The 25194-nt window shown below is 43.8% G+C and overlaps 1 non-coding gene across 1 annotated transcript; it reads left to right on the plus strand.

Annotated features, from left to right (window-relative positions):
• The first annotated feature begins 12539 nt into the window (after positions 1-12539).
• On the plus strand, positions 12540-12610 carry TRNAG-GCC. The gene has a single exon. It is a non-coding gene; the product is annotated as a tRNA-Gly (tRNA).
• The last annotated feature ends 12584 nt before the right edge of the window (positions 12611-25194 follow it).

The following is a 25194-nucleotide window of genomic DNA, read 5'->3' on the forward strand; positions in this document are numbered from 1 at the left end:
CATCTCTCAACAACTAAACACAGACCAAACCACAGATAAGCAGACACATGGGGCCAACAGTGAAAAGCTGTAAATTCCACCCTTAAACCAGGTATCCTCTAAAGCAGGCAAAAATATTAAGCAGTTAGTTAAATGTAAAATATGATACCTTAGCTGGAAGCACTCCAAGCTGATAAGGATTTCTCAGTGACAGTAACTGGCACATATATTATCATGATTGATCTGTAAATACAGATAAACGGTGTAATGCAGCTATATAAAGTAGCAATACGTATATTATCATGACTGATCTGTAAATACAGATAAACGGTATAATGCAGCTATATAAAGTAGCAATACATATATTATCATGACTGATCTGTAAATACAGATAAACGGTGTAATGCACTATATAAAGTAGCAATACATATATTATCATGACTGATCTGTAAATACAGATAAACGGTATAATGCAGCTATATAAAGTAGCAATATGTCTGCCTGATGGCCCCAGCTCATAAAATATAGGCTGAGACGGCCCTGTGCTTTTCAACAACCCAACCAGCTTCCCAGGCTCCCTTGCCCTGATTTGTCTCAGAAAAGCAGAGTCAAAAGTCCACGTTATGCAGTGGAATGGATGGAAGCTGAAAACAAGAAAACTAAACAAGTTCACTCTGTCTTGAAGGGCACAGACGTTCCAAATGGGCCCTTTGCAAACGGAGTCGCATGTGCGTGTGGTGTTCCGTTCTGTACCTGGATAACAGGCAGGCAAACACAGTCTCCCCTTAATGCACTGTTAGTTACACAGAGGGCACATAAAACCAGAACTGACTCGACCGATTCGCAATGATCGCCTGAGTGTATGATTATGTCATTGTTCTCAGTGCTATGAACAGTGGAACACACCTTTAGCATTCCATTTGCCTGGGGCATTGCTAGCCATGGGCACGCATGGTTCCTGCCCCGAATCTATGGCCTAGTGCCCCAAATGTCAAACTGCTGTTTTGTTTACTTCTTTGCAGGGAACACTAAGGGGGTTGGGGGGGGGGGGGGGCTGGAAAAGGAGGTCAGTTGTTTTCTTTTGTACAGTGTCTGCTCCAAACTCATCCCCTTCCCCTTCTGTTCCTGAAGTCAGTGACCCGGGTTTCAGCTGGGGGAAGCATGGGGGAGGAGGGAAAGGCGGCTTTTTAGAGCAACTGTTTCCCAATCAGTTTGCAGGGGCAATGGAAGGGAGAGTTGGGGAAGTGAAATTTTGGGACAGTAGTGCGCTGAATAGCAGCACCACCTTTCACGGTGGCGCTATTTGGTGCGAGAGCCGGCAGCGAAGACACCGCGGTGGTGCGAAGGCTGCCGGCTTTCGCAGGCCCCCCCCCCCCCCCCATTTTCGCAGGATTCACCCTTCTGCGAAAGAAGGGTGAATCCAGGCCTTAGTGAGCTAGCACTGAAAATTAGCACTAGCCAGCTAAGTTCTCTCCCTCAGTTTTATTTCATCCACAGAATGCCCAAATTAAGTGATTAAATATAGCTTCCTAGTAAAACTAGATGACTATATATAGCTGTTCAGTGGGGGAAAATATTTATCCTGAATGATCTAACCACCTATTTCCACAATTAGGAAACTAGAAACCTTTGAGACCAGAGGTAATTCCTAGGATGCTTCTGCAAAAATGCTGCTCTGGTTGCCCAGCAACCTACATAAAATCAATGGACCTTAACAGAAGAAAAGAAACCACCGCAGTCATTTTTAGCTGATTTACAGGAGGAAATTAATTTGTACACTACAATGCTGTAGGTATTAGATTGTATGGCATGTGATTTTGTGTTCATGTAGTACACAAAAGAGCTAAATCAGTCCATAAAAAATGTTCCACCATGCAGACAACACAGCAGTAATATAATGAATTGATGACTTGTAACTGTAATCATATTAAGTAGATTATACTGAAAGCTGGATTGTATGTATCATATATGACCTTCACATGCCTACATTTTGCTGAAAGAAAAAGTTGAAGGTCCATCAGAGTGGACATGCCATTATCATTTGAACCCTGCATCTTTGTTAATTTACATCAGAAATAATTGTAATTGGTTCATCTTTCTAATGAAAATGATGAGAGGAAACAGTTATTTCGGTAAAGGTATGTTTAGCATAGAAATATGATGTGAGAAAAAAAAAACCATATGGCCCATGTAGTCTACTCATTCATCCAGTTCATCTGGCCTTACAATTTCATCACATCCTCAGAGATCCCTTGTATTTATCAAATGCTTTCTTGAATTCAGATACCATTTGTGCTTCCACCACCTCTACTGGGCGGCCATTTCATGCATTACCCTCTCTGAACCTAAATATTTCCTAATATTACTCCTGAGTCTACACCCTTTCACTCTCATCCCATGACCCTTAGTTTTAGAGCCTGCTTTCTGTTGAAAGAGATCAGCCTCCTATGCTTGTAACCCTTTGAGATATTTAAATGTCTCTATCGCACCTTTCATCAGGATATACATGTTTAGATCTTGAAGTCTATTCTCATATAATTTAGAATGAAAACCACTGATCATGTTAGTAGCCACCATCTGGGCTGATTCCACCCACTTTAAATCCTCTGGTCTCCAGAATTATACACAGCATTCCAAAGCAGACTGGGACTGCTATGCTCTATTGAAAAAGAGACCAGTTTCTTAAATAATCAAACTATCCCCTACACAGAGATCTTTTGAAAGAAAACATAAAAATTTGTATTTGAAGCAACAGAGTGCATTGTTGCATAGTGCACTAGGCGTTCCTGTAGGAAATCAGCATTGGTAGCAGTAGAGCACACATTTTTATCCTTGACTGCAAGATCCTGAAGGATTTTATAGATTTACTTGAGAATAGGCAGATTAATACAGTACTTTAATATCCCTTAAAGTGGGGCAAAGTAGCAAGACTCTGGTCTTACTTACTGTGATCCAATAGACACCACTGATGGAAATGTATATGGATTATAGGCAGTGTTAACGACAATTTTTTGGTCCATCTCTATACATTTATACCTTTTGTACTGTGAGAAATCAGAGGAACCTATAGCTGCTATCTGGATCAAGCGAGTCTGACATCCTCCCACTAAAAGATCTGAGTATATACAAGAAACTCTTGATTTGCTCTCTGGCAGTTTTTAGTCAAGCATCTCTTTTCAAGAAGCTTTGAGTTTTAAAAAAGCTTTAAAAAATGTAGGCTTTGACATTGATGGACTTTTGCTGATCTCTGCTGCAATAAGTGGTCTGGTCTCATTCAATGTGACAGAAGAAAGACAGAGGCAGAGGTATGGCTTTCTCTGTTCACTGGGGACAAGGTAGGAATGGAGCGGAGACTGAAGCAGTGCCAGTGATATTTTTGTCTCTGTCTGACAAAGCAAAGTGCAGTGCAGTGCAGTGAGGTTAACAGACAGATTGAAGCGAAGATCCTTGCAAGGCTTCCAATCTTCCTGATTCTGTTTCTAACAGTTTCTTTTTGTGTGTGCATAAGGACTCAATCAACAGTGTACATACATACACTGAATATGTGTCTGTGTGTGACAGACATGTTTGCACACACTAGAATGGTACTGTGAGTGGTAGTATAGTATAAAATTATTTTGTGATATCTAATCCACAGTAGGCCATGCCACTACGAGGAAAGGGTAGAAGAGGGAATGATAGAGGCAGAGGATTTTCTGCAGACCCAGTTCAGCTTAGCAGTAGCAGTGAGAGAAAAGGCAGTCCTGCCCCTAAATTGAAGAGAGATTTCTTTTAGCCACAGAATAACAACAGTGCAAGCCAGCTCAAGCCTGAAGAAATTGAAATTTGGAAAGCATATTCCACCACCACCCATTCTTCTTCATCTGATTTTGAAGCAGGGTCAACAGGTGGGAGAGCCATCTAAGGCTGACATTGGCAGAACAGGGGCAGCAGAACTGCAATAGCCAAAACCAGCAGCATACTCCTCTACATTGGTTACTACTTCTGAGGCAATAGAGGTAGCATTTTCAACAAGTGATTCAGAGAAAGAATCTTGTCTGGGATTTTCTGAATCAGAAATTGAAGAGATAGTAGTTGAAAAAAAGTTTGGAGGTTTAGTAAGTAGCTTCTTAGCCTCCTGTGTGATGATGGGAGCCATAGAAGATACTGACAGGGTTGAGAGCAACCCCCAAGAAGAGCAGGCAGTGATGCTCATGGTATTTTTCCTCAGGGTCCATCCTCAACCTCAACTCCAGTGCCAGCATCAGTCCCCAAGGAATGTAGAAAAGAAATCATGGAAGACATCCCTGATCTGGATGTACTTGATAGTGAAGTGTTCACTGCAGTATGGCTATCAATCAAGGGAAGCAAATGGGGTATCTGACAGAAACTGGTATGCATCACCTACAGAAGCAGCACACACTATCAGAGAAGTATGGCAGTTCTAACCTAGAGACCTTATCTGCTACTCAAAGCAAAAGTCAGAGGAAAGGGATTGAAGAGAAAACCTTTCCACAAGCTGATCCCATGGCCCCTCCTACCAATCACATGGCAGGCCATCAGCCTCCTGCCATGTGTCTGAAGCAGCAACTCATAATAAAGTAGATGGGGTGGTATTCTGTATCTTATAGGCCCCGGAGGTTGGGGCCTATAAGATACTGCGGCACAGAACTGCTGCTGTATCTTATATAAGGAAAGTAGCACAGAACTACAAGGCAAGACTCTAAGCAAGACAAAGGCTGGTTTTCTGCCTAGCCAGCCCCCTCCCCCATGGGTTGAGCCCTTGGGTTCTGGGGGCAGTAGGTCTCTGCAGTGGCAGTACGTTATAGTGGTGAATCCATACCGGCAAGGCTTGGAGAAGGCTGGGTGGAGACAAGGCTTGGACAAAGCTGACTGGAGACAAGGTTTGGACAGGGCCAACTGAGGACAAGGCGTGGACAAAGGCAGGCTTGGCAGTCAGGCAGGCTTGGCTGGCAGGACAAAGGCAAGGCTGGATACTAAGCAGGTCCTGGAACAAAACAAGACAAGGATGAGACAGGGCAAGGACAGGACTCTGGTTCAAGCAAGACTGGAAACTGAAACAGACAGGCCAAAACCAACAAGGCAGACTGGGGCAGGACTGGAACAGACAGGGCAAGAGCAACAAGGCAGACTAGGGCAGGACTTAGACAAGGGAAACACAGAACAAAGAACAAAGAAGCCTGAAAGCAGCAAGACTTGGAACAGACAGAATAGGCCTGAAGGCCCCAAAGAAGGATAGAAGAGAGACTACGCGAAAGACCTTAAAACAGAGAACAAGGCAGGCCGGAGGGCCTCAAGACAAGGCAAGACAGAAGGCCCATAGGTCACAAAGAAAGGCAAGAACAGGCTCATAGGCTACAAGACAAGGCAAGAACAAAAGTCAGGTCATGGAGCCAGAAGTGACACCACGAGGCTAGAATGGCAAGGCAGGTTTACATAGGGCTAGAACTTGGGCCTGGCAAGGGCAGTGAGGAGGAGCTTGACAAGGCGAGTAATGAAGCATACTGAGGACCTCTGCTGGTGGGGAGGTGTCATGAAGGTTGGATAAGGCTGCATTGCAGGCAAAATCCTAACACTGTATCACTGTCCCACGATAAGAAGCAAGCAGTATCAAAAGTAGTAACAAAGTGCATCAGGAAAATGATTGCCCTGGATGACTAGCCGCTAAAGCAGTGGAAAACATGGGCTTTAAATGTCTTCTGCACCTGTTAACCCCCAATTACAAAGTTACCTCCAGGACTACATTTAGTAGGCAGGTTATCCCCATCCTGTACAACTAGTGCTATAGATTCATATAGGCACAGCATAAGCATGGGGGTTACCTGCGTGAAGCAGCAGATACTACTCTTAACAGAAGGAATGGGATTATTATCCTTAACCAATAAGCCTTGATGATTTTGATGTAACTGCAACATCATCTCTCTCTGCTTTGACGGTGGGGAGGCAAAGAAAAGGAATTGGATTCAGAAGACAACCAAACATGGGTCCTGACTTTTATGGTCTGGGGTACTGATATGCAGACATAAGGGAAAAAGCACAGGACTGCTTCTACTGCTAAGTCCATAAGCAAAGCACATCAAGCAGCACCATCTGAATTTTCAAGAAGGCTTATCACCCCGTAAAAATGTTGCTAGCAGTAAATGTTTTATGGATTATCATAAGACTTGGGGATAATTACATGGAGTGGCAGCTGCTACCCTTAAGAGAAACATGGGGGAAACCTGTACCGTGAGATCAGTCTGAAGGGTAGTACCAGGAATGGAGAGACGCTGGAACAGGAGACGCTGGAGCAGGAAGCACTGGAACAGGCAAACTAGAAACACCGGAGTGTATGACCCGATTGCCAATGAGCTAGTGGCTGAGCCCTGCTATTTATACAGGGCTCAGGTGACGTCAGAATCGGGCACCACCCGTGAGTTTCCTGTGTTTGACCCTTTAAAGTCAGAAGAGCTCTGCGCGTGTGTACTAGGGGGCGGGGCCAACGCTGAGGAGGACGCCGAGCCCTGGTGCGAGGAGCGCTGCAAGCTGCGAGCTGGAAGGCCCCGATGGGCCTGGGGACGCTTGTGGACGCTGCAGACGAGCAGCGCTGGGATTGAGAGAGGAGCTGGTAGACGGGCGCGTCAGGTGAGCAGGCCCAGTCGTGGCACCAGCGCGGCCAGGAAGCGCACCAGTTAAGGAAGGAAAGAAAATTGTTTGTTCATTTTTGGAGAACAAATGAAGTGGTTTCTTTCCTGAAAGGGGACAGCTAAAAAACATTAACACATATATTATAAAACAACGTGTATTTCTTTTGCAGTGATAATGCTCCATGCTGGATTGTAAGAGTATTTAGAAATATAAAAATATGACGACAGGAAAAAAAACCAAAAACAATACAAACATATAATCTGTCTAGTCTGTCCAGCCATACCATCTATTCAGTTTTACAATCCTACCACTCCCTCAGAGATTCTCTGTGTTTATCCCATGGTTTTTTTTAAATTCAGATACAGTCCTTGTCTCTACCACTTCGACGGGGAGGCTGTTTCATGCATCCACTATTCTCTCTCTATAGAAATATCTTTTTAAATTACTTCTGAGTCTACCCCTTTTCACTTTCATCTCATGACCCCTCATTTCTTCTGCATAGAAACCTTTGAGGTATTTAAATGTATTTCATATCTCTTGGAAGCCCCAAACTCTGGATCACCCTCCCAATCGAACTCAGAATACAAGAAAACTTAAAAACTTTCAAATAAGAACTAAAAACATGGATGTTTACCAAAGCCAACCAACTCACCCACTGACTCTAAAACACCTCTCCCCTCCCATAACACTAGGCAAACTGATGGACCCAAGAAAGTGATTATTACTCAGTTCTGTAATATGTTTTGATTAATCTACAAACCAAGTTCATAAATGATATCTTCTATGCTAGCAACCATATGAACCATTTTGGAAACACTGTTAAACATCGTAACTTTGTAAACCGTTGTGATGGCGAAACCGAACGACGGTATATAAAACCCGATAAATAAATAAATATCTCCCCTATCCTGCATTTCCTCTAAGGTATAAATATTTCCTCTAAGGTATAAATATTGGAGATGGATGGATATGATTCCTCTCCACAAAAGTGGAAATAAGGAGGAGGCTGGGAACTACAGGCCAGTTAGTCTGACTTCTGTGGTGATAGCCATCACCACAGAATAATAGCCATCCTGTGGAACAACTCCAACCAATTTATATCCTTATGAAGAAATGGTCTCCAGAACTCTACACAGTATTCAAAATGAGGTCTCATCAAGGATTTATACAGGGCAATATCACCTCCTTCTGCTAATCATTCATCTCCCTATGCAGCCAAGCATCTTTCTTTGCCATTGCCTTATCCATCTGTTTGTCCACCTTGGGACTATCAGCTAAAATCACCCCCAGATCCTGCTTTTCTTTCATGCTTTGAATAATTTCATCTCCTCTATACTGTACTGTTTCCTTGGGTTTTTGCAGTCCAAATGCATGACTCTGCATTTACATAAGAACATAAGAACATAAGAAAATGCCATACTGGGTCAGACCAAGGGTCCATCAAGCCCAGCATCCTGTTTCCAACAGTGGCCAATCCAGGCCATAAGAACCTGGCAAGTACCCAAAAACTAAGTCTATTCCATGTAACCATTGCTAATGGCAGTGGCTATTCTCTAAGTGAACTTAATAGCAGGTAATGGACTTCTCCTCCAAGAACTTATCCAATCCTTTTTTAAACACAGCTATACTTACTGCACGAACCACATTCTCTGGCAACAAATTCCAGAGTTTAATTGTGCGTTGAGTAAAAAAGAACTTTCTCCGATTAGTTTTAAATGTGCCCCATGCTAACTTCATGGAGTGTCCCCTAGTCTTTCTACTATCCGAAAGAGTAAATAACCGATTCACATCTACCCGTTCTAGACCTCTCATGATTTTAAACACCTCTATCATATCCCCCCTCAGTCGTCTCTTCTCCAAGCTGAAAAGTCCTAACCTCTTTAGTCTTTCCTCATAGGGGAGTTGTTCCATTCCCCTTATCATTTTGGTAGCCCTTCTCTGTACCTTCTCCATCGCAATTATATCTTTTTTGAGATGCGGCGACCAGAATTGTACACAGTATTCAAGGTGCGGTCTCACCATGGAGCGATACAGAGGCATTATGACATTTTCCGTTTTATTCATCATTCCTTTTCTAATAATTCCCAACATTCTGTTTGCTTTTTTGACTGCTGCAGCACACTGAACCGACGATTTCAATGTGTTATCCACTATGACACCTAGATCTCTTTCTTGGGTTGTAGCACCTAATATGGAACCCAACATCGTGTAATTATAGCATGGGTTATTTTTCCCTATATGCATCACCTTGCACTTATCCACATTAAATTTCATCTGCCATTTGGATGCCCAATTTTCCAGTCTCACAAGGTCTTCCTGCAATTTATCACAATCTGCTTGTGATTTAACTACTCTGAACAATTTTGTGTCATCTGCAAATTTGATTATCTCACTCGTCGTATTTCTTTCCAGATCATTTATAAATATATTGAACAGTAAGGGTCCCAATACAGATCCCTGAGGCACTCCACTGTCCACTCCCTTCCACTGAGAAAATTGCCCATTTAATCCTACTCTCTGTTTCCTGTCTTTTAGCCAGTTTGCAATCCACGAAAGGACATCGCCACCTATCCCATGACTTTTTACTTTTCCTAGAAGCCTCTCATGAGGAACTTTGTCAAACGCCTTCTGAAAATCCAAGTATACTATATCTACCGGTTCACCTTTATCCACATGTTTATTAACTCCTTCAAAAAAGTGAAGCAGATTTGTGAGGCAAGACTTGCCCTGGGTAAAGCCATGCTGACTTTGTTCCATTAAACCATGTCTTTCTATATGTTCTGTGATTTTGATGTTTAGAACACTTTCCACTATTTTTCCTGGCACTGAAGTCAGGCTAACCGGTCTGTAGTTTCCCCGATCGCCCCTGGAGCCCTTTTTAAATATTTGTTTAACCTTAGCTGTCAATCTCTAGACTATTCCTCAAGGGTCACTAGATCCCATCTCATGCTTTCCACACCTTCTTGGCTGTTGCAGGTTTTGATATTATCTGCAAAAAGATACCTTTTCCGACAATCCTCCTGCAATATCGCTTATAAAAATATTGAAAAGAATCAGTCCAAAGACCGATCCCTGTGAAGTGAACTCTGTTCACTACTGTCTTTTGTCGCCTCCCACTCAACCAGTTTCTAACTCAATCAGGGCACTCAATTTATGCAGAATCATGTCAAGGACCTTACTGTAATCCAAGCACACTAGATCTAGTGCTCTCCCCTGATCCAACTCTGGTTACCCAAGAAATTGATCAGATTTGTCTGACAAGACCTACCTCTGGTAAAAGCATGATGCCTCGGATCTTGTAGAACGTTTCTAAATTCCCTTGATATCCTCAGACGTATTCCATCTGGTCCCATCTCTATCTACTTTAAGTTTAGCTAGCTACTCACAAACACATTTTTCTGAAAATGAACTGATGTTTATCTCACTTCCATTCCTATTCGTGTTTGTTTTCTGTTGTCCTGCACCTGGCCCTTCCACAGTGAACACTGAACAGAAATATTTAGTAAGCAATTCCACTTTTTCCTTGTCAGCCTCTGCATATTTCTTCCCTTCACCTCTGAGCCTTACAGTGCCACTTTTGCATTTCCTCCTATCACTAAAATATCTTAAAAAAAAAAATGTATCCCCCTTTGCCCCTAACCTGTTATTTTTTTCTCGTTTAAATTCTCTTTCCCAGCTCCCTAGCCTAACCACTACAATGACCATGCTCTGGCTGAAAGGCATAAAACCTGATTCCCTCCGGAACCCAGTGCACATGTGCTCTTAAGCTAGTCAATAGGAGTTGTTCTTGTGCACTGGCTGAGACTTCCTTCCCAGGAACTATAAATGCTGCCTTGCCCCTGCTGGCACAAAGAGCAAGAGCAGCGTTCAATAATTGAGCTCACGTCTCCTGCACAGTAGCCGTTAGATTAACCCAAAAACATTTCCCCCATGTTACTTCTGAGTCTATTCGCCCTCAGCCTCTTTCACCCTGTTCACCAAAAATTGTTCGTCTTTTGTGCACTTTCCACTCTTTGTAGTTGGCAACCTGCTTTATTTATTTATTATTTTTTTTACAAGAAAAGCAATCCTGCTTTTATTAGGGAAATTAGAACAGCAAGTTCATGCATGCAGTGGGGATAAAATCCTAACTGGATCAACTTGTCCTGAAAAGATGGAGCCAGTCGATATTCCTAAATTGAACTATTTAAATTTTTTTGCTGTATTTACTGTTTCCCTCCTGTCCTCTAGAATATCTACAATTAGATCACCAACTCAAAGGACTTATGGTGCAATCATTTCCCTTTCTCTGCGACTTCCCAGACATGAAGATTCACCCATGATTTGTACACAAGTATCTATTGCCTCCTTTTATTTGCAGAATTTTCCTATCCCAGTGAATCTAGCATTCTACTTGGTCTCAGTATAAGAAATCACCACCCTAGAAGAAGACCGTGAAGTCCTTGGGGGCAATACATGTAAATCCTCAGCTCAGCTTGCGGCAGTGGTCAACAAAGCAAATAGAATGTTAGGAATGATCCAAAAAGGAATGAATAAAAACTGAGAATATCATATTGCCTCTGTATCGTACCATGGTGAGACTACACCATGAGCACTGTGTGCTAGGGATGTGAATCGTGTCCTCGATCGTCTTAACGATCGATTTCAGCTGGGAGGGGGAGGGAATCGTATTGTTGCCGTTTGGGGGGGTAAAATATCGTGAAAAATCGTGAAAAATCGTGAAAAAATCGAAAAAATCGCAAACCCGGCACATTAAAACCCCCTAAAACCCACCCCCGACCCTTTAAATTAAATCCCCCACCCTCCCGAACCCCCCCCCCAAATGACTTAAATAACCTGCGGGTCCAGCGGCGGTCCGGAACGGCAGCGGTCCGGAACGGGCTCCTGCTCCTGAATCTTGTTGTCTTCAGCCGGCGCCATTTTCCAAAATGGCGCCGAAAAATGGTGGCGGCCATAGATGAACACGATTGGACGGCAGGAGGTCCTTCCGGACCCCCGCTGGACTTTTGGCAAGTCTCGTGGGGGTCAGGAGGCCCCCCACAAGCTGGCCAAAAGTTCCTGGAGGTCCAGCGGGGGTCAGGGAGCGATTTCCCGCCGCGAATCATTTTCGTACGGAAAATGGCGCCGGCAGGAGAATCGACTGCAGGAGGTCGTTCAGCGAGGGTTCCGGCGCCTCGCTGAACAACCTCCTGCAGTTGATCTCCTGCCAGCGCCATTTTCCGTACGGAAAATGGCGCCGGCCATACGCGTATGGCCGGCGCCATTTTCCGTACGAAAACGATTCGCGGCGGGAAATCGCTCCCTGACCCCCGCTGGACCTCCAGGAACTTTTGGCCAGCTTGTGGGGGGCCTCCTGACCCCCACGAGACTTGCCAAAAGTCCAGCGGGGGGCCGGAAGGACCTCCTGCCGTCCAATCGTGTTCGTCTATGGCCGCCGCCATTTTGCGCCATTTTGGAAAATGGCGCCAGCTGAAGACAACAAGATTCAGGAGCAGGAGCCCGTTCCGGACCGCTGCCGTTCCGGACCGCCGCTGGACCCGCAGGTTATTTAAGTCATTGGGGGGGGGTTCGGGGGGGTGGGGGATTTAATTTAAAGGGTCGGGGGTGGGTTTTAGGGGGTTTTAGTGTGCCGGCTCACGATTCTAACGATTTATAACGATAAATCGTTAGAATCTCTATTGTATTGTGTTCCATAACGGTTTAAGACGATATTAAAATTATCGGACGATAATTTTAATCGTCCTAAAACGATTCACATCCCTACTGTGTGCAGTCCTGGTTATCCCATCTCAAAAAAAGATATAGTGGAACTAGAAAAGGTACAGAGAAGGACAACAGAAAGGAGGTAGACCGGCTCTTCTGTAATGAGAGGCTATACAGACTACGGCTCTTTAGTTTGGAAAAAAAAGCCAGCTGACAAGGGCATAGCTGGAGCATTGGTGGCTCAGTGGTAGAATTCTCGCCTGCCACGTGGGAGGCCTGGGTTCGATTCCCGGCCAATGCAGCTGCTAGCCCTTTTCTTGAAATCTTAATCTCACTTGCAGACATGAAACGGATATTCACATGACACATGCTGAAATCTAAGGCAGCCCTACATAAGGGGAAGGGGACGGGGACGGGGACGAGAAGCTTAATGCGCACCAACCAGGAGAGAGACCTTGGGTATTAATGCCTGATCATGTCAAGAGAGCCAAAGAGTTTCATAAGGTGGTGGCCAAAGCCAGAGGAATGCTGGCCTGAACAGGAAGGGACATAACGTCCAGAAGAAAGGAGGCCATAATGCATCTGTGTGGATCATTGGGTACTTGCCAGGTTCTTGTGGCCTGGATTGGCCACTGTTGGAAACAGGATGCTGGGCTTGATGGACCCTTGGTCTGACCCAGTATGGCATGTTCTTATGTTCTTATGACATGTAATATAAAATGTTTATTATCTAGCTCAATTTCTTGCATTACATGATCACAGTTAACAGGTTAAAAATTAGATGCAATACACTACAAAACCACCAGATAGCAGCAGAAGGTTAGCATTTTAAAGGGACAGATTTTGTTTACTTTACAACAAGATTTTATTTATAGGTTAAATGTTCCATCCACAATTTCTTGTAGCAGTCTCTTAACAATTTTATTTTTCACATTTTCTTTTATAAGAGGAATACTTAATACTGTTTAAATACCAGCAACTTCTCTTTTGAAATCTTTAGGGGAAATGGTTTTCAGAGAACAATGCTTTTTTATAATAATGAATTATTTTTAACTTCAGCTTACAGATAGCAGAAATACTTCAGTACTGCAGCTTTGCAGGAGTCTTTTATTTAATCTTCTTTCTTCTTCTGGTGCATGTGCATGTACTGTTGGCCTCGCTTCTCTGATGGTCTGTGCATAAGTGAATCTTACTGCGTGAATTCATCTTCTGTGTGAATCTTCTCTCTGGAAATATACTGTGTGAATTTGTGTGATGAGTAGTGTGTATTTATTTATGTAAAGGTTTTTATATACCGATAATCGTGTGTGTGTGTGTGTGTGGGTGTGTCTGCAATTCCACTCTTCAATCAGCAGCTCTATTCTCCTGGTCTCCATGTTCTATCTTCTGTGAGGGCAGTGATGTAGGTCACATTTTGTAGCCACCAAATCACACAGCAGGAAGAGCTGAGCCTATTCTTTGAGTGCGGGATGGTCAGTGCTTTCTTCCCACAAAAAGAGGTGTCAGCCATCCTTTTGGCCCTACCCCCAAGCTAGCCCCACCCCCTACAACCAGCTGCAGAGTTTATGAAAAGTTATTATGAATATTAAACCAGTCCTTAGAGCACCAACATATCTCTCACTGGGAAAGCCGAGCGTGCAGGGCTACCACCTAGAAACTAGAGACTAACAGAATACCTCAGCTTGGTCACCCACACAGAACATAGACTCTCACCAAATACAGAATAAGGGGCCTCAGACCAGAAATAGAAATGTACAAGAAGCCATTCTGCATGCTGTGCAACACCAGAGAAAGCGAAAAAGAAATGCATTTCCTCCTGTGCTGAGCAATACACAAAGATCTCAGATACTGCACATTCACTTTGCCAAAGCTGACATAGTCAAATCTCTGACCCAAAAATAAAATGCATTTTTTTCTGCCTTTGTTGTCTACAAATTATGGGCCCTAGCATAATATCCTGCTCTCACAACAACAGTTTTGGAGGCTTGGCAGTCCCAGCATACTTCCTGTCCAACTAACTCCAGCACCAGTTGTGGCTTTAGGGGGAAGCAAACCAGGTGACTAATCCAAACCCCCAAAATTTGGCAGCTGGGTAAAGTTTTTTCAAGGAAGTAGATGGATTTGCACTGTAACACTTGACTATTAAGCTAATTTCTTCCCCCTCCAGATAATAATGATTCAGGATACAACTTTCACTGCAGCTTCATGTATAGAACAAAGTGAAATTGAAACTATAGGATTTGCTTTTAGGTCATCAAAATTAAGCCTCCAAGCTTAAGACTCTATTGCTAAGGCCACCACTTCTGCTCTGCCAATTCATCCCAGAATGTAACATAATATTTTTCAAAATAAAATGTCAAACCTTTGTATTTCTTGCTCTTTTATCCTCCTTATCTTCATTCTTTATGTTTCTTTGTTGTTCCTTTCTCCTGATCCCAGCTCTGTTTCTTTCATGTTTTTTTATTCTTTTCTTTATACTTTGTATTTTCAGTTTTAAAATCTTTTTCTTATTTACTCATTCTTCATTTGTCTACATTTCCTCTCCCTTCTGATTTCTAAGTTTTAGTCTGTTTTTACCCATTCTGTTCTCTCGGGCTTTTTTTCTAGATGTTTCTATCCTGTTGCTCCTTCTCTTGTTGATCTCGTTCAATCTTGTTTCTTTTCTGTTATTTATTTTGTTTTCTTTTGTACCTCATGGTATTACCACACTCTTCCTGTATCTCCTTCTGATCCTTCTCTCATCTATATATCCCCCTTCCACACTTATATCCCTCCCCAATCCCATCTCACACACACACACCTCATTCACAAGTATATACCTCCCCCACCACTATTGGATCCTTTCATCTGCCTCTTCCCATACCAAGAGACTCCTCCTGGAGCCTCAAATGGCAGATCTGCCTGAATCCCCTTGACCACCAATGCAACAGGGTCATGCGTTAATTAATGCAATGGCCACATTGAGTATCCTAGTGGGAGGAGTTAATCAAAATGAAGGTCGCCGGAAATAACTACACCTATTTTTTTTGGTGCGTTGTGCTTGCGATAGGCTTGCGTTATGGCAAAAATATTTTTAGTAGAGAGAGAGAGAGCATCTCTGTACAGAGTCAGTCCGACACTATATATATATATATATATATATATGTGCCACTGTAGAGGGGCACTTTGAATCAGGCTAGGTTTTGGAAGGTGGGGGACGTTAGGGGTGTGGTGCTACAGAAACATTCTGAGGTATTCATAGTAAAATAGACATCTCTGAAGATTTGAAGTCATTATAATAGATGAAAAGTATAACTAGAGAAGTAGATTTGTGTTATACTTTTCATCCATTATAATGACTACAAATCTTATGTGATGTCCATTTTACTATGAATACCTCAGAATGTTTCTGTAACAACCCCCCCGAAACCCACGTCATCAATTTATCAGTAGTTGGCTTTTTAACAATAAACCATCCCTAAATTTGAGAGGCTGAAGTACTTGGTCCACCCCCTTTCCCAGTTCCTCCCTCATTTCAGTTTGACAGTAACCCTATTTCACTGTCTCAATCTGTCTGCAGTCTAGATGTAATTTTAGACCCCCAGACTTTCTGTGGTGCCTCAGATTAAGGTTGTGATTAAGAGCTCCTTTTTGAAAGTAAAGATGCTGTGTCATCTGAAACCTCTTTGGAACAAACACATTTTTGCACAGTCCTTCAGGCTTTAATCCTCCCTAGCATTAATTATTGCAATGCTTTATACTCAGGTTTACCACAAAAAACTCCGCAGCCTTAACAAATCATCCAAAATTCAGCTGCATGCTTCCTTATATGGACTCCTGTCCGGGAACACATTTCCCTATTCTTAAATCCCTGCATTGGCTGACAATACATTAACGAATGCAGTATAACGTAACTATGATCATCCACAGTTTCCTTTACAATGTTTTCTCCCCATGGATCAGCTCCACATTAAGGGGCGGATTTTAAAAAGGTTATGCGTGCCGGGCCTATTTTAAAAAGAACCGGCGACACACGTAAAGCCCCAGGACGTGTGTAAGTCCCGGGGCTTTACTAAAGGGGCGGGGCGTGTGCTGGGTGGTCCGGGAGCGGGTTGGGGTCAGGCTTCCGGCACAGCGGCCATATTAGCCACTGTGCCGGGGATCGTGCGCCAGCAGTTGGGGGGCAGGCGCAACAGGTAAAATAAAGGTCAGGAGGGGTTAGAGTAGGGCTAGGGGGGAAGGTTAGGGGAAGGGGTGGGAAGGGAAGTTCCCTCTCAGGCCGCTCCGAGGCCTGGGAGGGAACGGGGAAAGGCAGCGCGGATGGGCGCACGCAAGGTGCACATTTGTGCACCCCTTGCGCGCGACCGACCCTTGATTTTATAACAATTTTATAACTTGCGCACACCTGCCATGAGCCGGATTTTAAAAGCCTTACGCGCGTAAATCTGGCTGGATTTATGCGCGCAGGGCACTCGCGCGCCGGCGCGCCTATTTTGCATAGGCCGCCGGTGAGCGCATAGCCCCGGGACGCGCGTAAGTCCCGGTGCTTCGTAAAAGGGGCGGGAGGGGGCGTGTCCGGGGGTCAGAGGGCGGTTCGGGGTGGGACCGGGGGCGTGCCGCCGGCCTGGGGGGGTGTTCGAGGCCTCCGGAGCAGCCCCCGGGTCGGGTGATGGTGCGCCAGCAGCCCGCTGGCGCGCGCAGATTTACACCTGCTTTTGGCAGGTGTAAATCTGCCAACAAAGGTGGTGGGGAGTTTAGATAGGGCCGGGGGGGTGGGTTAGGTAGGGGAAGGGAGGGGAAGGTGAGGGGAGGCGGAAGGAAAGTTCCCTCCGAGGCCGCTCTGATTTCAGAGCGGCCTCGGAGGGAACAGGCAGCGTGCGCCAACCCCGGATTTTATAAGATACACGCGGCTATGCGCGTATTTTATAAAATCCAGCGTACTTTTGTTCGCGCCTGGTGCACGAACAAAAGTACGCACGCACGTAAATTTATAAAATCTACCCCCATGTGCGCTGCTTTTAAAATCTGCCCCTAAGGATCCACACACCAGTCTGGACGCTTTGCTCATCGAATCAATGTCTTCTTGAAATACCCTCTCCGAATCTGGCTTGCTTGTTAGTCATGCGTGAATGAGCATTTTCTATTTATGGGATTCCCTATGGAATTTTCTTCTAACCCCATTATATTTTGCACAAGACACAAAAAGACTTCAGAAACCTTATTGAAGCTTATTTATTTTTGAAGCAAATCACTGATTTTGCTTTCTTACCATCTATTTTGAAGAAATGTTTTAATTTATGCAACACATATGGTTGATTTATTTTATCTGTTTTATTGTATGTTTTATTATATTATGTATGTTTTAGTGTACCCTGCTCCGGACTTCCTTTGGAGGGGTGGGTACTAAGGACATTTATATTAAAAATACAAACAAAAAAAAAACCTGTCTCTTAGGGGGTCATTTTTTAAAGCTAGCACATGCGATAGCTAAAAAGGGGCGGAGTCGGGGCGGCGTCTGCCCTGGAAGAGGAGGAGTCATGGCGGACGCCACAAAGACAGTGTGGACGGCGAAAAGGTAAGGAGCCTTTTTGCTGCCTATTTCGCACCCAATAGCATCACCTTTTATGATGGTGCTATTGGATGCTAAAGCCGGCAGCGATTGCTGCTGGCTTTTGCAGGCCCACCCCCTGCTTCGCCCCCCCCCCCCCCACCCCCCTGCACCACGCGATTCATGCCGCCGCAATGTTTTAGAAAATATAGGCCTTAGTTGCTTAAAACTTTCCCAGCTCAATCAGAATGTTACGTTCGTGGACCCTTAGGCGGGATTGATGCAATCTGCAGAGAGTAGCACTGCAGGTTCCCACCATCAGCAGGTGAACCCAGACGAAGCAGAGACCCAGCTGGAGCTTCGCATATACCAGCCTTCGTTCCCCATGGGTGAGCCTTTGGTTACCAGGGCCAACAGGTCTTAGCTGGGATCTCTGCTGTGAGCAGAAGCAAAGGTTCTCGGATAGCAGGGTCGTAGGAGGGTAGTGATCAGGCCTAGTGAGGAGCAGGCAGTGATTGGTGGCAGGCAGAGGTTGATGCCAGGTAGTGATCAACGTAATCTGAGATCAGGCCGAGGTCAATCCAGGTATCCATCCAAAGGGAAGAAGGGACAGATATGCAGGGAGGTCCGGCAAGGAGAAGCACAGGAGGTAAGGAACACTGAAGACAAGGCTGAAATGAAGACAATGCAAGAACTGGAGACAAGATGCTGAAGACAATGCTGGGCCGAAGACAAGACGCTGTAGCAACAAGCTCTACTCGAGTAGTGGGACCTGTTGCTGAGGTATGTTGCAGCTTGGAAGCTGCACTTTTATAGGCCAGCACCGGTGACATCATCTCCAAGGGTCACAGGGGTTTCATGCCATGGTCCCTTTATATGTTCCAGTGCAGCTCGCTGAAGTCGGCAGCATCCAACCGCATGAAGGCCCAGTGGCTTCCTGGAGTGTCTGGGGGTGGTGTCCCACCACTTGAAGGGATGGCGGAGCCCTGCAGCAACAGAGGACAGCATGTCTGGCCTGAGACTGGAAGTGAGCATGGCGGTTCACGGGATTAGCCCACGGACTGCCAAACGTAAAACAGAAGTCTTGCTGTGATATCATAACCGACATTGTCGAAGCAGGATATTGGAACTTTTTTAATTCTGCAGAGATGACGTTTTATCAGCTGGTGTTTCCAGTGTTTAGGACCTGACATAGTTTATGCACTAAAATCACAATTTAGTACTTTGAAAGTCCAACAGGCTTTGTTTTTTGGGGGGTTTTTTTTTGGGGGGGGGGGGGCGCGGTTGCAACTTTACAGTTTCTTATTTCCATCTTTAATTGGTTGGTGACCACTAACATAGCTCTCTGATATTTCCACAACCTATGGCTAATTATCCTATTCATTTTGTGTTATCTGACCTACCATCTGCTCTCAAGAAAAACCTTTCTTTTCCCTCTTCCCTTATCACACAGAGCAAGAAGTAGAAATATATATATATATATATATATATATAAATATAAAAGGCTTGTGATGGTCAATCAGTCTGTCTGTTACACTGTCATGCCTTTCTATGGCCACCAGATGGTACCCTGAACAGTAAAAGGTGCACAGTGCAAAGACAATGTGCTATGTCCACAAATACCTGTCTGTCAGGCTCCTACACACACACACACAGAGGCTCTTCTCTTCATTTTTTAATACATTAAAACAATATTTATTTTTTCCACTTTTATTTGCTTTTAAACATTTACATTAATTGTGAGCCAGACAACCTGAGTGATGCCGGATACCTATTTCGTTAATATGTTCTGTCTGCAAAGCCCTGTCTCTCGTGCTCCCACACACAGAGACAGGCAGAGACACACAGACACACACGGCATGGTCCTCTGCACACATACACAGGCTCCCACTCTCAAATGGCCTCTTTTTCAGCCACTACCAGAGCTCTTCTTCATCCGATGTGGGATGGGGGTCCACGGGAACCCTCACCTTCTTTGGCTGCTAGGGGATGAGATCCTGTAGCAGCCCTCTCTATCTCTTGGCCGCCATGGAATGGAAACAATGGTGGCCATCTTGTGGGCCTCTTCAGCCACAGTGCAATGGAGTCCTGTAGTGGCTGGCAAGGAGATGTCTAATATACTATCAATGTGGTTTATGGAGAAGCCCTTTAAATTTCTATGTTTTCTATAAATTAATTCATAAAATAAAAATATGTATTAAGAACATAAGAACATAAGAAAATGCCATACTGGGTCAGACCAAGGGTCCATCAAGCCCAGCATCCTGTTTCCAACAATGGCCAATCCAGGCCATAAGAACCTGGCAAGTACCCAAAAACTAAGTCTATTCCATGTAACCATTGCTAATGGCAGTGGCTATTCTCTAAGTGAACTTAATAGCAGATAATGGACTTCTCCTCCAAGAACTTATCCAATCCTTTTTTAAACACAGCTATACTAACTGCACTAACCACATCCTCTGGCAACAAATTCCAGAGTTTAATTGTGCGTTGAGTAAAAAAGAACTTTCTCCGATTAGTTTTAAATGTGCCCCATGCTAACTTCATGGAGTGCCCCCTAGTCTTTCTACTATCCGAAAGAGTAAATAACCGATTCACATCTACCCGTTCTAGACCTCTCATGATTTTAAACACCTCTATCATATCCCCCCTCAGTCGTCTCTTCTCCAAGCTGAAAAGTCCTAACCTCTTTAGTCTTTCCTCATAGGGGAGTTGTTCCATTCCCCTTATCATTTTGGTAGCCCTTCTCTGTACCTTCTCCATTGCAATTATATCTTTTTTGTTTTCACTTTTGTTCACTTTTAAAATTTATATCTATTACCAGACAACCTGAGCAATGCTGGGCACTTTTCGCAAGTATATATGTAAAATTAAGTAAAAAAAAAAAAAGAATTACTGACCTTTGACTATACTATCTTTGAGTTGTTCAGGCCCTGGACAAGATGGTCATTTGGTAACCCTAAGAGGCTTAACTTTGATGATCTATAAAGAAGTCATATCTTTTCAATTTCACTTTGCCCTATAGATAAAATTGCAGTGAAAGTTGTATCATGAATCTTTTTAATATTCAGGGGAATTTACTTAATAGTCAAGTGTTAAAAAGTAAATCCAACCACTTACTTGCAAAATCTTCACCCAGCTGAAAAATGTTTGGGTCCCTTAAGATTTGAGGCAATCATCTAGTTTGCCACCCACTAAAGCCATCACTGGTACCAAGATTAGTAAGCACTGGACAGGAGTTGTTATTTTGGGGCTACCACCAAGGCCCTGTCATTATTATTGTGGGAGAGGGATATTATGATAGGGCTCATAATGTCCAGACAACAAAAGTAGAAAAAAAATAGCATTTTATTTTTAGTTTAGTTATTCAAATATGTCAACTTTGGGAATGTGAATGCCCAGCATCTCTGATATCTTTGTATATTGCTGAGCACAGAAGGAAATTAATTTCTGTTTATTATTTTTTCATTATTTCAGAATCTGGCTTCTTGGGGTTACCAGTTCAGTTTTTATCTGCACATTTCTGTTTCTAGTTTGTGGTCCCTTATTGTGTATTTAGTGAGGATCTGTCTATGTTCTGCATATGTGAACAATGTGAGGCATTGTGCTAGAATGTGGTTTCTGTATAGGGATTTATAGCAGTCCTACTTGTTCTGTTTCCCCAGTACACATTGTGTTGGTATGCTAGAGACTGGTGTAATATTTGTAATAATACCTTTTCAGACTCTGTATCCAGGTGTAGAGGGTGGGACTACCATAGGGTCAGGGGGCCAAGGCATTCTCTCCTTTATTCTCCCTCCCCAAGGATGACTGTGCACATAAGTATCAGCACCAGAGTTCCAGTTGCCAGGTAGTTAGACACACCCTTGGAAAATCCTATGGGTTCAGCACAGGGCATGCCTGATTGGTGATAGTATGTTCCTACAATTATCCTCGGAGATTTCAACCTCCACACTGATATCACCCCACTATCTCAACCTTGCCAAACCCTGATGGATGTCCTATCCACCCTCAAATTTACTCAACACGTTAACAACCCAACACACAAAGCAGGTCACACCCTAGACCTTATCTTCACAAATGACAATTTCTTCTCAAACTCAACTGTATCCTACTCACAAGTCCCATGGTCGGACCACTTTCTCCTACAATGCAAGACCCACACCAATGCTATCAACAAGAATGAAGCCAACAAAACATACTCATTCAAGTAGAGATCGCCATTTACACCCGACCTACTCCAACATGAGCTCAAAAAACAATTATTGAACATAGATCTCTCTAATATAAACAATGCCACCCACTCATGGCATCAAATTACAACAAAAACTGCCAACACCATAAATCCTGAAAGAACGAAATTGATCAAATCAAAAAGACAAAACATCAACCCATGGTTCAACTCACAACTAAAGGATACCAAATCCACCCTAAGATGAAAAGAAAAAGACTGGCGAAAAAACAAATGCCCACTAACGCTAGAAAGATATTGCACTTACCTTGCTTTCTACAAAAGCATGATAAACAAGTCAAAGAAAGAATACTACAGCAAAAAAATCCTAAACTCCTCAAATAACCCAAAATCTCTTTTCAATATAGTAAACAACCTAATCTCAGAGAACAACAACAACACTCTTCCAAATAAAAACCTAAGCCAAGACCTTGCAATCTTCTTTAAAAACAAAATCAACAAAATAACCGAAAAAGTAAATAAAACCCCAAGCAACAATACACACCTAAACCGCAAAGATATCACGCCATGGGCCACCTTTGAAACTATATCAACTACTGAAACAGAGAAACTAATCAAATCACTAAACCCAGCCCGTCATTAACTTGACACCATACCAACACAATCACTGAAAGAAATATCCCAAACCATCACGGCAATCATAAACAAATCACTAGAAGAAGGAGAACTACCAGACAAACTAAAAATCGCCACCATAAAACCCATCATAAAAAAAAAGAACCTCAATCCTAAAGAGCTAAACAACTACCACCCAATATCAAACCTATCGTTCCTCGCCAAGCTAACAGAAAAGGCCGCACTTAAACAACTCAATGATCATCTTGACGTAAACAACATCCTATACCCCATCCAACACGGTTTCAGAAAAAATTACAGCACCGAAACCTTATTCCTCAATCTATCAAACACTATCTTAAGGGGATTTGACAATGGTCAACGATACATCCTCATCCTACTTTATTTATTTATTTATTTATTTAAAAACTTTTATATACCGGTATTAGTATGCATACATCATACCGGTTTACAATGTAACTTTAAAGGTAGAAATTACAATGAACAGGGAGGGCGAACAAGGAGGAGTATACAAAGAGCAGGAGGTGGAGGAATTAAAGCAATAAATAAAAACTGCAACGGACTATTTACAGGAATATACAAGGCGTAGGCAAGATCTTGCAGAAGTCGGTGTACTTAATCAGGGTAGGCTTGTCGGAAGAGCCATGTTTTAAGTTTTTTTCTGAACTTGGCGTAACATGGCTCTAGCCTGAGAGTGGTAGGGAGGGCGTTCCATTGTATAGGGCCTGCAATGGATAGTGCACGGTCCCTAGTAGAGGAGAGGTGGGCTTTTTTCAAAGGGGGAATGGAGAGGGTGCCTTTGTTGACAGTGCGAGTGGGTCGTTCAGTGCGTATAGGACGAAAGGGTTCATCCAACCAATTGGAATTGTGCGAGTGGATGGACTTGTGCACTATGGTTAGAATTTTGAAGAGAATTCGGGATGCGATGGGGAGCCAGTGGAGTTCTTTGAGTATTGGGGTAATGTGATCAGCTTTCCTTGAGTTGGTGATGACCCTGGCGATGGCATTCTGGAGCATTTGTAAGGGCTTGGTGGTGGAGGAGGGTAGGCCAAGGAAGAGGGCATTACAGTAGTCCAGCTTTGAGGAAAGGGTGGCTTGGACGACGGTGCGGAAGTCATGATAGTGGAGGAGGGGTCTGAGTTTCTTCAGGATGTGAAGCTTGAAGAAACCTTCTTTGAGGATGGAGTTGATCTGTTTTTTGAGATTGAGTTGTTGATCTATGATAACCCCAAGGTCTCTTACTGTGGGTTGGGGTGTTATGACGTTGAAAGCTGGATCGTTGGAGATCGGTGGTTTGGGAGGGAGGTGAGGAGAGATAAGGAGCATCTCTGTTTTGGAGGAGTTTAGAGCGAGGTGGATGTTGGTGAGGAAGTCATTGATGTTGGCAAGACATGTGTTCCAGAAGGCAAGGGCATCTGAGAGAGAGTTGTGAATGGGAATGACGATTTGAACGTCATCTGCATAGAGGTAGAATTTGAGGCCGAGGTCTGTGAGGAGCTGACATAGAGGTGTGAGATAAATGTTGAAAAGGGTGGAGGAGAGGGAGGAGCCTTGTGGGACACCTTGAGACAAGGGATAGAGTGTGGAGTTGGCGTTTCCTATCTTGACGGAGAACTTTCTGTTAGATAAGTAGGATTTAAACCATAGTAGGGCTAGGCCTGAGATGCCTATTTCGGATAGCCGGTTGATGAGGAGGTTATGGTTGATGGTATCAAAGGCAGCTGAGATGTCGAGTAGGGCGAGGAGGTAACAGTTGCCTCGGTCCATGCCTATGAGTAAGTGGTCCGTGAGGGAGAGCAGGAGGGTTTCTGTATTGAGGTATTTACGGAAGCCGTATTGGGCTGGATGCAGAATGTTGTTGCTTTCTAGATATTCTGTAAGTTGGATGTTTACAATCTTTTCCATAATTTTGGATAGGAAGGGCAGGTTAGAGATAGGGCGGAAGTTAGCGGGGTCTTTAGGGTCTAGTGTTGGTTTTTTTAGGAGGGGCTTGACAATAGCTTGTTTAAGAGCATCTGGGACAGAGCCTGAAGAGAGGGAGGAGTTTATGATGTCTGCGATGGGTTTGGATATAGTGTTCGGGATGGAGAGGAGGGATTTTGTGGGAATGGTGTCTGAAGGGTGGGAAGCTGGTTTAAGTTTTCTGAGAATAGATTCCACTTCTTTAGCGGAAGTCAGGTCAAGGGTTTGGAGGGTGGGTGAAGTGGGGGAAGGTTGGAGGGAGGGGGAAGGGGAGGTGGATGGAGAAGGGTGTTGAAATCTGCGGAGGATGTTGGTGATTTTTGTGAGGAAATACTGGGCGATTTCTTCGCTCTTACTGGAGGCATCATTCTCAGGGATAGTGGGCTGAGAGGATTTGGTGAGGTTGGCAACATAATTGAAAAGGGCTTTCGGGTTGTACATGTATTGGTGGATCTTAGCTGAAAAGTAGTCTCTTTTTGTTTTGAGGGTGGTTATTCTATATTGGTGAAGGGTAGTTTTGAAACTTGAGGCGAGTTGGGGTGAGGGGGCTTTACGCCAGTTTCTCTCA

This window comes from Rhinatrema bivittatum, chromosome 7 (genome assembly GCF_901001135.1).
Source record: "Rhinatrema bivittatum chromosome 7, aRhiBiv1.1, whole genome shotgun sequence".
Lineage (NCBI taxonomy): Eukaryota > Metazoa > Chordata > Amphibia > Gymnophiona > Rhinatrematidae > Rhinatrema > Rhinatrema bivittatum.